The sequence below is a fragment of the Cajanus cajan genome, chromosome 1 (genome assembly GCF_000230855.2).
Source record: "Cajanus cajan strain Asha chromosome 1, NIPB_CcT2T_4, whole genome shotgun sequence".
NCBI classification, from domain to species: domain Eukaryota; kingdom Viridiplantae; phylum Streptophyta; class Magnoliopsida; order Fabales; family Fabaceae; genus Cajanus; species Cajanus cajan.
Genome location: NC_138517.1, coordinates 60,012,278 through 60,024,746, shown reverse-complemented (window position 1 = coordinate 60,024,746; position 12,469 = coordinate 60,012,278). Strand labels below are relative to the sequence as shown.

At 39.4% G+C, this 12,469-nt stretch overlaps 1 non-coding gene across 1 annotated transcript; it reads left to right on the top strand.

The window, feature by feature from the left end:
• The first annotated feature begins 2,707 nt into the window (after positions 1-2,707).
• LOC145954001 (small nucleolar RNA R71) lies at positions 2,708-2,814 on the top strand. Its single transcript, XR_014431213.1, has one exon. It is a non-coding gene; the product is annotated as a small nucleolar RNA R71 (small nucleolar RNA).
• The last annotated feature ends 9,655 nt before the right edge of the window (positions 2,815-12,469 follow it).

Here is a 12,469-nt window from a genome sequence, read left to right as displayed (position 1 = left end):
TTCCCAATTTAAGACTAAATTCACTTCAGAGCAACGCTGCAATACTTTAGTTAGATTTAATAGACAGTCATCAAAGGAAATACCATAAACTGAAAAGTCATCCATGAAAACTTCCATCTCTTTTTCTAATAAATCACTAAAGATTGCAGTCATACATCTTTGAAAGGTAGCAGGTGCATTACATAGGCCAAAAGGCATTCTCCTATAAGCAAAAGTACCATAGGGACATGTAAAAGTAGTTTTCTCTTGGTCTAATGGATGAATAGGGATTTGATGAAAACCGGAGTATCCGTCCAAATAACAAAAGTATGAATGCATTGCTAACCTTTCAAGCATTTGATCAATAAAAGGTAAGGGAAAGTGATCCTTTCTAGTGGCATTATTTAATTTTCTATAATCAACACACATACGCCACCCAGTCACAGTTCTTGTGGGAATTAATTCATTATTATCATTTTTAACTACTGTCATCCCACCTTTCTTAGGAACCACATGAACTGGACTTACCCAAGGACTATCAGATATAGCATAAATTACCTTAGCATCCAATAATTTCAAAATTTCTTTCTTTACCTCTTCTTTCATCTTGGGATTTAGTCTTCTTTGAGCTTCAACAGAAGGTTTGGATCCTTCCTCCAAGAAGATGCGATGCATACAAAATGAAGAACTAATTCCCTTTATATCAGCCATAGTATATCCAATAACTTTTCTAAATTTTCTCAACTCATTGAGAAGTTTTTCAGTTTCTTTTTCATTTAAAGCTGAATTTACTATGACTGGATAAGTGGAATTAGCCCCCAAAAACTCATACCTTAAAGATGAAGGAAGTGGTTTAAGTTCTAACTTTGGAGAGTTTTCTTCTTACCAATCTGTTGAAGACTCAAGAAGACTTTCTACTAGAGGATCTTTTTCTTTACACGGGGGACTTGAATCGATCAAGCAAGCATAATTAGGTTGAATCCCCTCAAGATCTATGTGCTTTCCTCCAACTAGAAAATTCTCCAAGGGATCCCTCAAAATAGATCTCATGACTTCTTCCTCCATGTCTTTAGGCAATATATCAACCCTGCAGCAAATATTTTCAAGAGAAGGTTGTCTAACAGATTTAGCAATATTAAATTCCATTGTTTCATCATTAATGGATAAGGACAATTTTCCATGTTTGACATCTACTATCACGCCTGCTGTAGCCAAAAATGGTCTACCTAGTATGATTGGTATTTGTTTGTCCTCTTCCATTTCTAAAACAACAAAATCTCCCGGAATTAAAAATTTACCTATCATAACTGGAACATCTTCTAAAATTCCTATGGGATATTTTATAGATCTATCTGCTAACTGGATTGACATTGCTGTAGGCTTTAATTCTCCCATATCTAATTTCTTGCAAATTGATAAAGGCATTAAACTGATACTTGCCCCAAGGTCACATAAGGCTTTTTCAAACCTTAGATTTCCAATGAGACAAGGTATAGAGAAACTACCAGGATCCTTAAGTTTTTTGGGCAAATTATGATGGATCAATGTAACAGTCTCTCTATCATCCAATTTCCTTCGGTTAGCTAAAAGATCCTTAAGAAATTTAGCATATGTAGGCATCTGTTGTAGAGCTTCTACAAATGGAATGTTTACATACACTTGTTTGATCATATTTAAAAATTTTTCAAATTGTCTATCAAGTTTAGTCCTTGCTAACCTTTGAGGAAAAGGAATTGGAGGGTGATAAACAGTTTGAGGCTTTGATGAAGATACTTTTTCTTTTTCTAATCTCTCTTTTTCAGGTTTTTCAACCATAGGAGAAGCGTCTTCATCAATCTCAATATTATCATTTTGATTAGACACAGATCTGTCTAATTTCTTCCCACTCCTTAAAGTAACAGCATTAACATTTTCAGCTGGGTTTGCAACTGTTTTACCTGGGAACTTACCTGGAGAATTGTTTGAACTAGGCATCAACTGTGCAATTTGATTTTCCAGCATCTTGTTGTGGAGAGTAATATTCTCAACCTTGACAGCAAGGTTTTGAATAGAATTTGCCATTGAATCATTGGTCTGTTTTTGATTAGTGACAAAATTCTCCATAAGGTTTTCTAATCTTGAAACACTTTGTTGAATTGAGGGTGTCTGTACTGGATTTCCTTCCCCATTAATGAAGTGATTGGACGGACGGAAATTAGGTTGCTGATTGCTAGTTCCTTGAACTGGGTTATTCTTCCAAGAAAAGTTAGGATGATTCTTCCAACCAGGGTTGTATGTGTTGGAATATGGATTACTCTTCTCTCTTCGAGGAGTGTCATAGAAATTATGAGAAGCTGCCACCTGTTCAGTAGTATCTTCTTTTTCTCCAGTAAAAATTGAGGTACAATCTACTGCAGTGTGCCCTTGTTCCCTACAAAGGTCACATACTTGATTTGTAGCCACTGAATTAACCTTAGCTTTTTCCATCTTGTCTAATCTTTGATTAAGAGTATCAAATTTTGCTAAGAGTAACTCAATATTGTTCACTTCATATCGCCCCGGAGTTCCTTTCCTTGCTGTGACTTCTCTTTCACTGTATTGGCTGTGATTTGAGGCTACATTTTCCAAAATAATCATGCAGTCATTAATAGGTTTCCCCATGAAAGATCCTCCAGCTGCTGAGTCTAATATCATGGTGCTTTGTTGGTCCAATCCTTCAAAGAAAAATTGGATGGTAAGCCAACGGTTGAAGCCATGTTGTGGGCATGCTTGAAGATATCCTTTGAACCGCTCCCATGCTTCATAAATAGTCTCTCCAGTGCCTTGTTGGAAATTAGTGATTTTCTTCCTCAATTCTTTAGTTTTAGAAGGAGGAAAGAATTTCTCTAGAAAAGCTCTTTCACATAATTCCCAAGTTGCTATCTTTTCTCTAGGCACCGTTCTTAGCCACACCTTTGCCTTATCTCTCAAGGTGAGTGAGAATAAGCGGAGTCGCATTCCATCAGAAACTTCATCATCAAATTGCTGGGTCTCACAGATTTCCAAGAACCCCTCTAAGTGGTCATTAGGATCTTCTGATGGTAGTCCTCCAAAGGTGTTCTGTTTGAGCATATTCACCAGAGAAGCTGGTACAGTAGCTCCAGTTTGCATCTCCCCTCCAGGTATCCCACGAGCTACGGGTGCAGAGTAATCCCGAAGCGGTAAATTATCTCGTTGTGCAGCCATGTCAAATTCTCTAGAAAGGTTTCTTTTCCTTCTCAGGAGAGTTCTTTCAATCTCAGGATCAAGTGGTGTTGGTTTCCCAAGACGTAGAGATCTCTTTTGCATTAACCCTAAGGCACTGCAAAAAAAAAAAAAAAAAAGAAAGTGACCCGTGAAATCTGAATTGGAGAAGTAAACACTAAAAAAAAAATAAAAAATTATTTATTTATTTATTTAATTTAATTTAATTTTTTAAAAAAAAAAATTCGAATTAAAATAATTGTAATTTAAATCAAGAGACGTAGTCCCCGGCAACGGCGCCAAAAACTTGATGTATGGAAAACCGCAAGTGTACGGTTGTCGTCAAGTAATAAATATCGAATCACAGGGACTACGTGTTTGACCTAGAATTACTAGTATTTTAATTTGAATTTTAAAACAGATTGAATTTTTGTTTTGAGATGATAAGATCAGATTTGATGGTAAAAGAGATAGTAATGCAATTAATGAATAAGATAAAACTTTAAGATAAGATAAGGAGATTTCCGGGAATCTAGGGTTCGCACAAAGAGTTCCAACAATATTGAATTATTATTTTCATTAATTAATTCTATTCCATCTTGAAGGTAGTCTTAACCTAATTTAATCCTTGCACCTTCTCAGGCTACGAGGACGTGTTTAATTAAAATTAATCTCTACTCTCGTGGTAATTACGTTCAATTAAACCCATTAAGATCTTTGTTAATCTATTGCTCCTCGAAAGCTTAAATCAACTCTCGTGATTTAACACTCAAGTCTGTTCCTTTAGGTTCCGATAATTAGGTTCTCCTCTCAGTTCATCCCTAATTATCTATGATTATGAAAATTAAGATTAATTGTTTATCATAATTATAATCAAGTTCTCCTCTCAGTTCATCCTTAATTAATGTTATTATGAAAACAATAATATTAAAGTTCATATATAAAATATAAAAGAACAGATCAAGAATTGGAATAAAATTAAGAAACTGAATAATGCATTAATAAAGAGGTTCTCAGAGGCTAAGCCCTGATCCCAGAAAAAGGGAAACTACTCACAGGAGTTCATAGTAGTTCTCCAAGAAAAGAAGAATAAAAGAAAAGCAAACCTTAGAGTCGATGGCACAGGCGCCCAACCTTCTCCAAGTGTCAAAAACTAAAAAAAACTATCTCCGAAACAAAAATCCCGTTCTAGGCTAACCTCATCTAATTTATAACCTAAAAGGGTAAAAAGGTAAAACTACCAAGATAAAAATTACAAAGATAAAATAAAAATAAAACTTAAAACTTAAAAAGCTGGGACGCGAAGTGAATCACGGCCGTGACTGAGAATCACGACCGTGATCTTCTCTGGAGCACATCTATGAAGGGTCAGTGGCGTTCACGGGTGTGATTGGGAGTCACGGCCGTGATTTTCTCTGGTGAATCACGGGCGTGATTTAGAATCACGGCCGTGATTTTCCCTGTAGCTCAGCATTTCCTCTTTAATTCTTAAATCTTGATCCTGCTCAGAGAAAACACAACACATACCAAGAAAAGCATAAAATAGGAAAATGATATAAAAATTTATTAAAAACATGAAAGATATGCATGATTATGCTATGAATTCTTGTGAATTAAAGTGCTAAAATACGAGTAAAATACACAACATCAGTAATCTTCAACGGTGTCGGACCTTCCCCTTTATTTGTCTTGATTACCAACAACGGAGTTGATGTGCGTTCGCTTGGCGCGGTTGTTGGCTTACACTTAATAACAAACGGCGTGCGATCCATTCTGAACATACGCATCGATTAATCCTTTCTTTTTATTAATGTTATTAATGAATTACTAGGAGAGATGTATGCAAATGAATGACTATGAATAGCACCTAGATCCCTCCATGATCTTCGATAAGAATGCATGATATGAGATGATGGCGTTGAATATGCATGCATTGTGTTTATTCAGCTAAGCATTATCATGTTTTCAGGATGCTCCTAAGATGATGCATGATATTGCTTGGTTTGGATAAATAACTTCTTTTGGGTATTTTGTTTTTTGTATTTTTGGGTGAAAAGGGAAACTACCTACATGAATGTGATGAGGGTAGATGTTAACACCATGTAATGGAAGATTCTTATTCCTATTTATTCTTATTCTAAAAGGGGAATGTTGTATGTTTAAAGAATGCAATGTATGCTCAAACAATGTCACATAAACAATGCACAAACAATTCACTCATCCACGAACAGTCACGAGCGAATCACGAGGTAGGGGTATCCTGCAGACAAGTGCATATTCAAGGAGGTTCTAACTGTTCTCACCGGTCTAAGGCCCCCAAGGTGCCCCCATTATAGGGACCCAATCCCTCTCGTCGTAAGTCGATGGAAAGCTCCAACGCACTATCGGACTTGAGTTCATGGTTTTCACCTTGAGTGATGCTTTCCGACAACGGTCTACGGGCACCTATAGACCCATTCGACAACCGGCCGTACTAACATCCACTCCCTATGGATTTCCACTCATGCCCCCGGGTATAGAGGGAACTGTTGTGTGCAAAGGTTCGTGTGCAGTTTATATTTCAAACAATTGCGAAAATTTAAACACCCAACAGTTATTAAAGCCAATTAGGTAAAACATATTGTCATACAAGCGAGGGGTAATGAAGTAATTTTAAACTATCATTTTAGAAATAATCCATCACTAAATGGGACTGACTCTCGAGGCTTCCCCAGTGGAGTCGCCATCTGTCGCCACTCGCTGAAACGGACATTGGCATTCGCGACGATGGTTGGACTCTTTTTAGTTTTGAAAAATGATGGATTGTTAGAACGACTTATTCTCAAACTGAGACCTCATCGAACTAACAATTTTGTTAAAATGATTCTCACCAATCCATGTTAATCCCAAACGAGACCCTCCATGGATTAGTGGTTTTCGCAAAAAGGGGTTCTTGGAGTCGCCACCAATGTTTTACTCAAAACATTGGAAAAAGACATAAGGCAATTGATTTTCGCAAATCAACTTTGGCCATTACAACCAGAGTTGGGTAAGGGAGTCTATTACGTGCGGGGAAGGTGTTAGCACCCCACAACGCCCCTTTCGGGTTCCCTATGACGGATTATTTCATAAATAATAGCGTAAAATTACTAAACTACCCCTATTTATTGGAACAATTATAAGTAAACTATCTACATGATGAAAGCTTTAAACGTGCAATGCAACAATCAAAAAAGCGGTAAAAGAAAGGATTTGGAAAGAAACCTTCGAAGCGTGCTTTTATATATTCAAAAAGGAATCTAGGAGGCTTTTTGGCGCTCCTTCCCACTACACATTCGCTCGCTCCTTTCCCTAAAAATAATGTTTACTATGGAAATCAAAGAGATTTCCCTTCGACTTGTTCGAGTCTCAAGCTAATGGCTCGTGAACTCAAGAACTTAGTCGGATCGGCTCCCGGAGAGATTTCTAGGGCAGAGAATAGCTCAAAAACCCAAGAATACTTAGCCAGAGGGTGGAGGAATGCTCCAAAAGTGTGGGAGGACGAGCCAATGACGTCCTATTTATAGGATTGAGGCGCAGTACGGCCTAGGGGGTCAATACGGCCCGTACTGAGTTTTTGAACTACAGTACGGCCGTATTGAATTTGGTACGGCCGTACTGAAGTTCAAAAAATTCAGTACGGCCGTATTGATTTCACTACGGCCGTATTGTAGTTCAAATGGCTCAGTACGGCCGTACTGAACCTCTAGGAGGGTGTATTGAGCTCCAATCCTCACATACCCTTATTCTAAGCTACTCTAAGACTTCTAGACCTACAAAGAATCATCCTAGGGTCTTCCAGGAGTCCTTCCGGCTGACTTTCCTTCGGTCTTCGAGAGTCTTTGAGTCTTATTTCCGACCCGGACAATTTTAGGGGTCTACAACCTCCAATTCCTCACCTTCATTGAGCCAATGAAGTTTATAAGGGTGAGGGTGAGGAATGGTGGTAAGGGCTAACTTGTTAACCAACCTTGTACTACAACAATTAGAACATGATCCACTATCAACAATGAGAGAACAAGTTCTTTTAGAAACTAAACATCTTGTGTGAAAGATGTTCTCTCTTTGAGATAGTGAAGTGGGACAAGGTTGGCTTCCAAGAAGCCTTTTGATCATAAGAAGATCACCATCCACAGGATACAACTTTTCAATTTTAGGATCTTCCTCACTAGTCTCACTACCACTTGAAGTGGTAGAACTAGATTCATCAAGACTACTATAAATGTCTTGTCCTCTCAAAATCATGACCTTTTTAGTTGGACATTGAGAAGCTATATGGCCTCTCGCAAGACACTTAAAGCATTTGATATCACTAGTTTTACTACTAGAAGTGACAATATTTTTATTTTTCTCATTTTCTTTTTCTTGACCTTTACTAGAGCTTTTAGAAGAGTCATATTGACCCTCCCTCTTGTAATCATTCTTGATATAAGAGTTAGCTTGAGTTTTTCCTTTTAAAGAATTTTTTCTTAAATTTTGTTGTTCCACCCTTATACAAAGTTGGACCAAATCATCAAGGTCCCTATAAGGGAGTAACTCAACTCTATCTCTTATATCAAAATTTAGACCACTTAAAAACCTAGCAATGGTCAATCTTTCCTCTTCCCTTATGCCAGCCCTCATGAGATACAACTCCATCTTTTGTTTATACTCCTCAACACTCATATTCTTTTGTTGGAGTCTTTGGAGCTTATCCATAAGCTCTCTACTATAATAAGAAGGTATGTGCCTTCTTCTCATAGCACTCCTCAACTCATTCCAATAAGTGATTGGAGGGTCATTGTGAAGTCTTCTCTCTCTCTCTATGGATGTCCACCAATACATAGCTTGTCCTTGGAAAGCTAAGGTGGCCAAGGGAACTTTTCTTTCTTCACCTACTTGGTGACAAGTGAAGATTTGCTCCACTTTCATTTCCCAATCCAAGTAGGCATCCACATATTCTTTTCCATGAAAGTAAGGGAGATCAACCTTTGATTCCCTCACTTTGTGTTCTTTAATGACTCTCCTAGGTGGGGGTTGATAGTAAGCATCCATTTGTATACTACCATCATTATTTTGACTTTGAGAATCATTGGAGCTCTTGGTTGAGCTCCTAGAAGAACCTTTTGGACTTTTATTTTTATTTAATCTTTTCAAAAGTTTTTCTTCTCGTTGCTTAATCTTTTGAATCTCTTGTTCTAAAGCCATGATTCGTACTTCCTTTTCAAGTTTTTCTTTTTGTTTTTGAAGTATTTCATCATGCTTCCAAAGTTTTAGTGCCTCAACCTCCTTGACAATTCTTTTAAAACTTTTAGGAGATTCAAAGTCACTACTACTTTGAGAATGTTGACTCATGATTGTCGCCACCGGCCCAAACGGGCCTCGGCGGTCGCGAAGACGGTCGAGCTCGCTTTTATTTTAGTTTGAAAATGTATTGGATTATTAGAACGACTTGTTCTCAAACTGAGACCTTGTCGATCTTATCCAATTTATTTATTAAAAGTCTCACTAATCCATATTAATCCCAAGCGGGACCCTCCATGGATTAGTGGTTTTCGCAAAAGGAGGGTTCGTGGAGTCGCCACCAATGTTTTACTCAAAACATTGGAAAAAGGGATAAGGCAATTGATTTTATAAATCAACTTTGGCCATTACAACCAGAGTTGGGTAAGGGAGTCGATTACGCGTGGGGAAGGTGTTAGCACCCCACAGCGCCCCTTTCGGGTTCCCTATGACAGATTATTTCTAAAATAATAGCGTAAAATTACTAAATTACCCCTATTTATTATAAGCGATTATAAATTAACTATCTACATGATGACAGTTTAAATATGCACACAGAAAGCAGTAAAAGGAAGGATTTAAGAAGAAACCTCTTGAAGCGTGCTTTTATATATTGAGTAAAACTGGGAAGCTTTTTGGCGTTCCCTCGCTCTACAAGCTCGCTCGCTCCTTCCTAAAAACTTTTGACTATGGAAATCCGGAGGATTTCCCTTCGACTAGGTTCGAATCTCCAAGCTAAGTGCTCGGAATTCCAGAACTTCGTCGGATCGACTCCCAGAGAGATTTCTAGGGCAGAACACTGCTCAAAAACCCCAGAATACTCAAGGAGGGAGTCAAAACTGAGTGTGAAAGTGTGGAATGACGTCCAATTGACGTCATATTTATAGGGAACAGGCCCAATACGGGCTACAGAATCAATACGGCCGTATTGAAATTTTTGAACTTCAATACGGCCGTATTGAATTCAATACGGCCGTATTGAAATTCAGAAATTTCAATGCGCCCGTATTGAGTTCATTGCGGCTGTATTGAAACTTCAATACGGCGTATTGAGTTCACTGCGGCCGTATTGAAGCTTCAATACGGCCGTATTAAGTTCAGTACGGCCGTATTGGGCTTCATTCCCTCCACTTCCTTATTTTGAGCTATTCTAAGACCTCTAGACCTACAGAGAACCCTCCTAGGGCCTTCCAGGAGTCCTTCTGGCTGATCTTCCTTCAGTCTTCGAGAGTCTTCAAGCTTTATTTCCGACCCGGACAATTTTAGGGGTCTACAGCTGCCCCCCCTTTACTTGGTCGGACAGCCTTTTGGTGTACCGGCTGACAAGTAAAGGAGTTGACCCAATTGTCCGGGTGATGTGTCGACCTTCTGACTTGTAATGTCTTCCGGTGGAAAATTGTTGAGTAGCCTCTCCAGGTGGGTGCATACCTCGGCGCTTCTGACATCCTCGGTAGCTGAGTTTAACACCAACGTGCCTCTGACGACGCTGATGGCTGAGTATTGTCTCTCCAGACCTTGAGTATTGTCTCTCCAGACCTTGAGTACTGTCTCTCCAGACCTTGAGTACTGTCTCTCCAGACCTTGGGTACCGTCTCTCCAGACTTTGTTTGAGTACCGTCTCTCCAGACTTTGTTTGAGTACCGTCTCTCCAGACTTTGTTCGAGTACCGTCTCTCCAGTCCTTGTTTGAGTATCGTCTCTCCAGACTTTGTTTGAGTACCGTCTCTCCAGACTTTGTTTGAGTATTGTCTCTCCAGACCTTGTTTGAGTACCGTCTCTCCAGACTTTGTTTGAGTATTGTCTCTCCAGACCTTGTTTGAGTACCGTCTCTCCAGACCTTGTTTGAGTACCGTCTCTCCAGACCTTGTTTGAGTACTGTCTCTCCAGACTTCGTTTGAGTATCGTCTCTCCAGACTTTGCCTCTCAAAGATGAGGTAGTTGAGTATAGTTTGTCTCCACAGTCCACAATGCTGCTTCGACGGTTTGTTTTTCTGATTTTGTGCCGCTGAGGGCTGGATAACGCAAGGATCCGTCTAGGGGATGTGCAGTCATTCATAGGTTCTTGTGTCCCAACTTGCATTGCTTAGTTGGTACCCATGGGAATTTTTGACTCCTTGGGGTGTAGACACAGATGCTCTCTCTCTGAGTTGAGCGATGCCTTATGTTTGGCTGACGTCTTTTGACGTTGGTGGAGTATCCCGGTTATCCTTATTCGGGTGACTCTTTTTGATTTTCTGATTTTTACTGCCTCTGTGTAGGCTGTTATCCGCTGGGGATTCTGGATGTTGATTTTGTCTCCACAGTCCACGATGCTGCTTCGACGATTATTTTTGATTTTTATGCCACTGAGGGCTGGATAACGCAGGGATCCGTCTAGGGGATGTGCAGTTACTCATAGGTTCTTGTGTCCCAACTTTCCATTGAGTAGTTGGCGCCCATTGAGGAATTTCTGTTTCCTTGGGGTGTAGACACGAAGATGCTCTTTCTGAGATGAGCAGTGCCTTATGATTGGCTGACGTCCTTTGGACGTTGGTGGAGTATCCCGGTTATCCTTATTCGGGTATCTCTTTTGGGTTTTCTGATTTTTGTCGCCTCTGTGTAGGCTATTATCCGCTGGGGGATTTTGTCATTCATTTTGATTAGCCTCTTCTGTTAGGCGTATCATCTTGACGCTTGATGTTTGGCTAAGAGCCGGATTCCACTTGGGGAATTATTATTGATCTTTTCGATTTTCTCTTTTTGAAGAAGTGCCTCTAAGTAGGCGAATTATCTTGATGTTCAGTGTTTGGCTGAGTGCCGCATTCCGCTTGGGGAATATTTATTGAAATTTTTGATCTTTTCTTTTTGTAGGAATGCCTCTTGAGTAGGCGACTGGGGATTTGGGGATCTTACGTATCCCAGAGTATTTTTTAGGAAGCCTCTACAGGCTTAGCCTCGCTCAGCGCTTTGAGTCGGAGAGCTATCTTCCACTGAGGAAGTGTTAAGTCCTTTGACTTGTATATACTGTTTGGATGATCGCACTTCCATTGGGGATTGCGTCGATTTTGCTTTGATAGCTCTCGCTGGGGATTTTTCCGTGAGCTTGAGCTGAGGTTCCCTCTGGGGAGTATTATTTCTGCGAGCCTCTCCAGGCTCAGTTATTCTGAGAGTATTCTTTCGGCAAGCCTCTCCAGGCTCAATTATTCTGAGAGAGTATTATTTCGGCGAGCCTCTCCAGGCTCAGTTATTTTGAAAGTATTCTTTCGGCAAGCCTCTCCAGGCTCAATTATTCTGAGAGAGTATTATTTCGGCGAGCCTCTCCAGGCTCAGTTATTTTGAAAGTATTCTTTCGGCAAGCCTCTCCAGGCTCAATTATTCTGTATGATGCTGTTGATTTTCTGAATCTTTGTATTTTGCTTGCTGCTGTCATACACAAGCAATTTTCTATTTTTCTATTTTATGCAGTTGCCTCATGATAAGGTCTTTGAATGTGCAACTAATGTGTGTGTGATGCACAAATGCAATACAATTTTTTAATTTTGTTCATTTATTTAGAAAAGTGAGTGGCTCTCCCTATCCTCTTCTGTCATTGACGCGAGGGAGTATTTTTGTGAGCCTTTATGCAGGAGATTATGGATTTTACAGGAACCCCTCCAATTTTCTTTTATTGACCGATTATTAATGGAATTTCGTACAATTTTTATGAAAAACCAATTCAGAGGCATAATCACATGGTCAAGAAAGAAAAGAAACAAATGGATATTTTTATTGATATTCACAAGTGTTTTTACAGAAAGATATACAGAAGGAAATTTCTGAAGAATGGCTGGCCAGGGTAGGCTATATACATTGGGCTTAACAATTATATCTGTAATTGTTGCTCTTTACGTTCCCCTAATTGCTTCGGCCTGAGCCAGGAGTGTAGATGCTGCAAGACGCTTGCTTCTAGAAGATAATCGCTTGAACCGCCTTTCGGTTTTCGATTCAAACGATCGTTGCTTGCTTTGCTTTTACATCTTATTCTTTTGCCC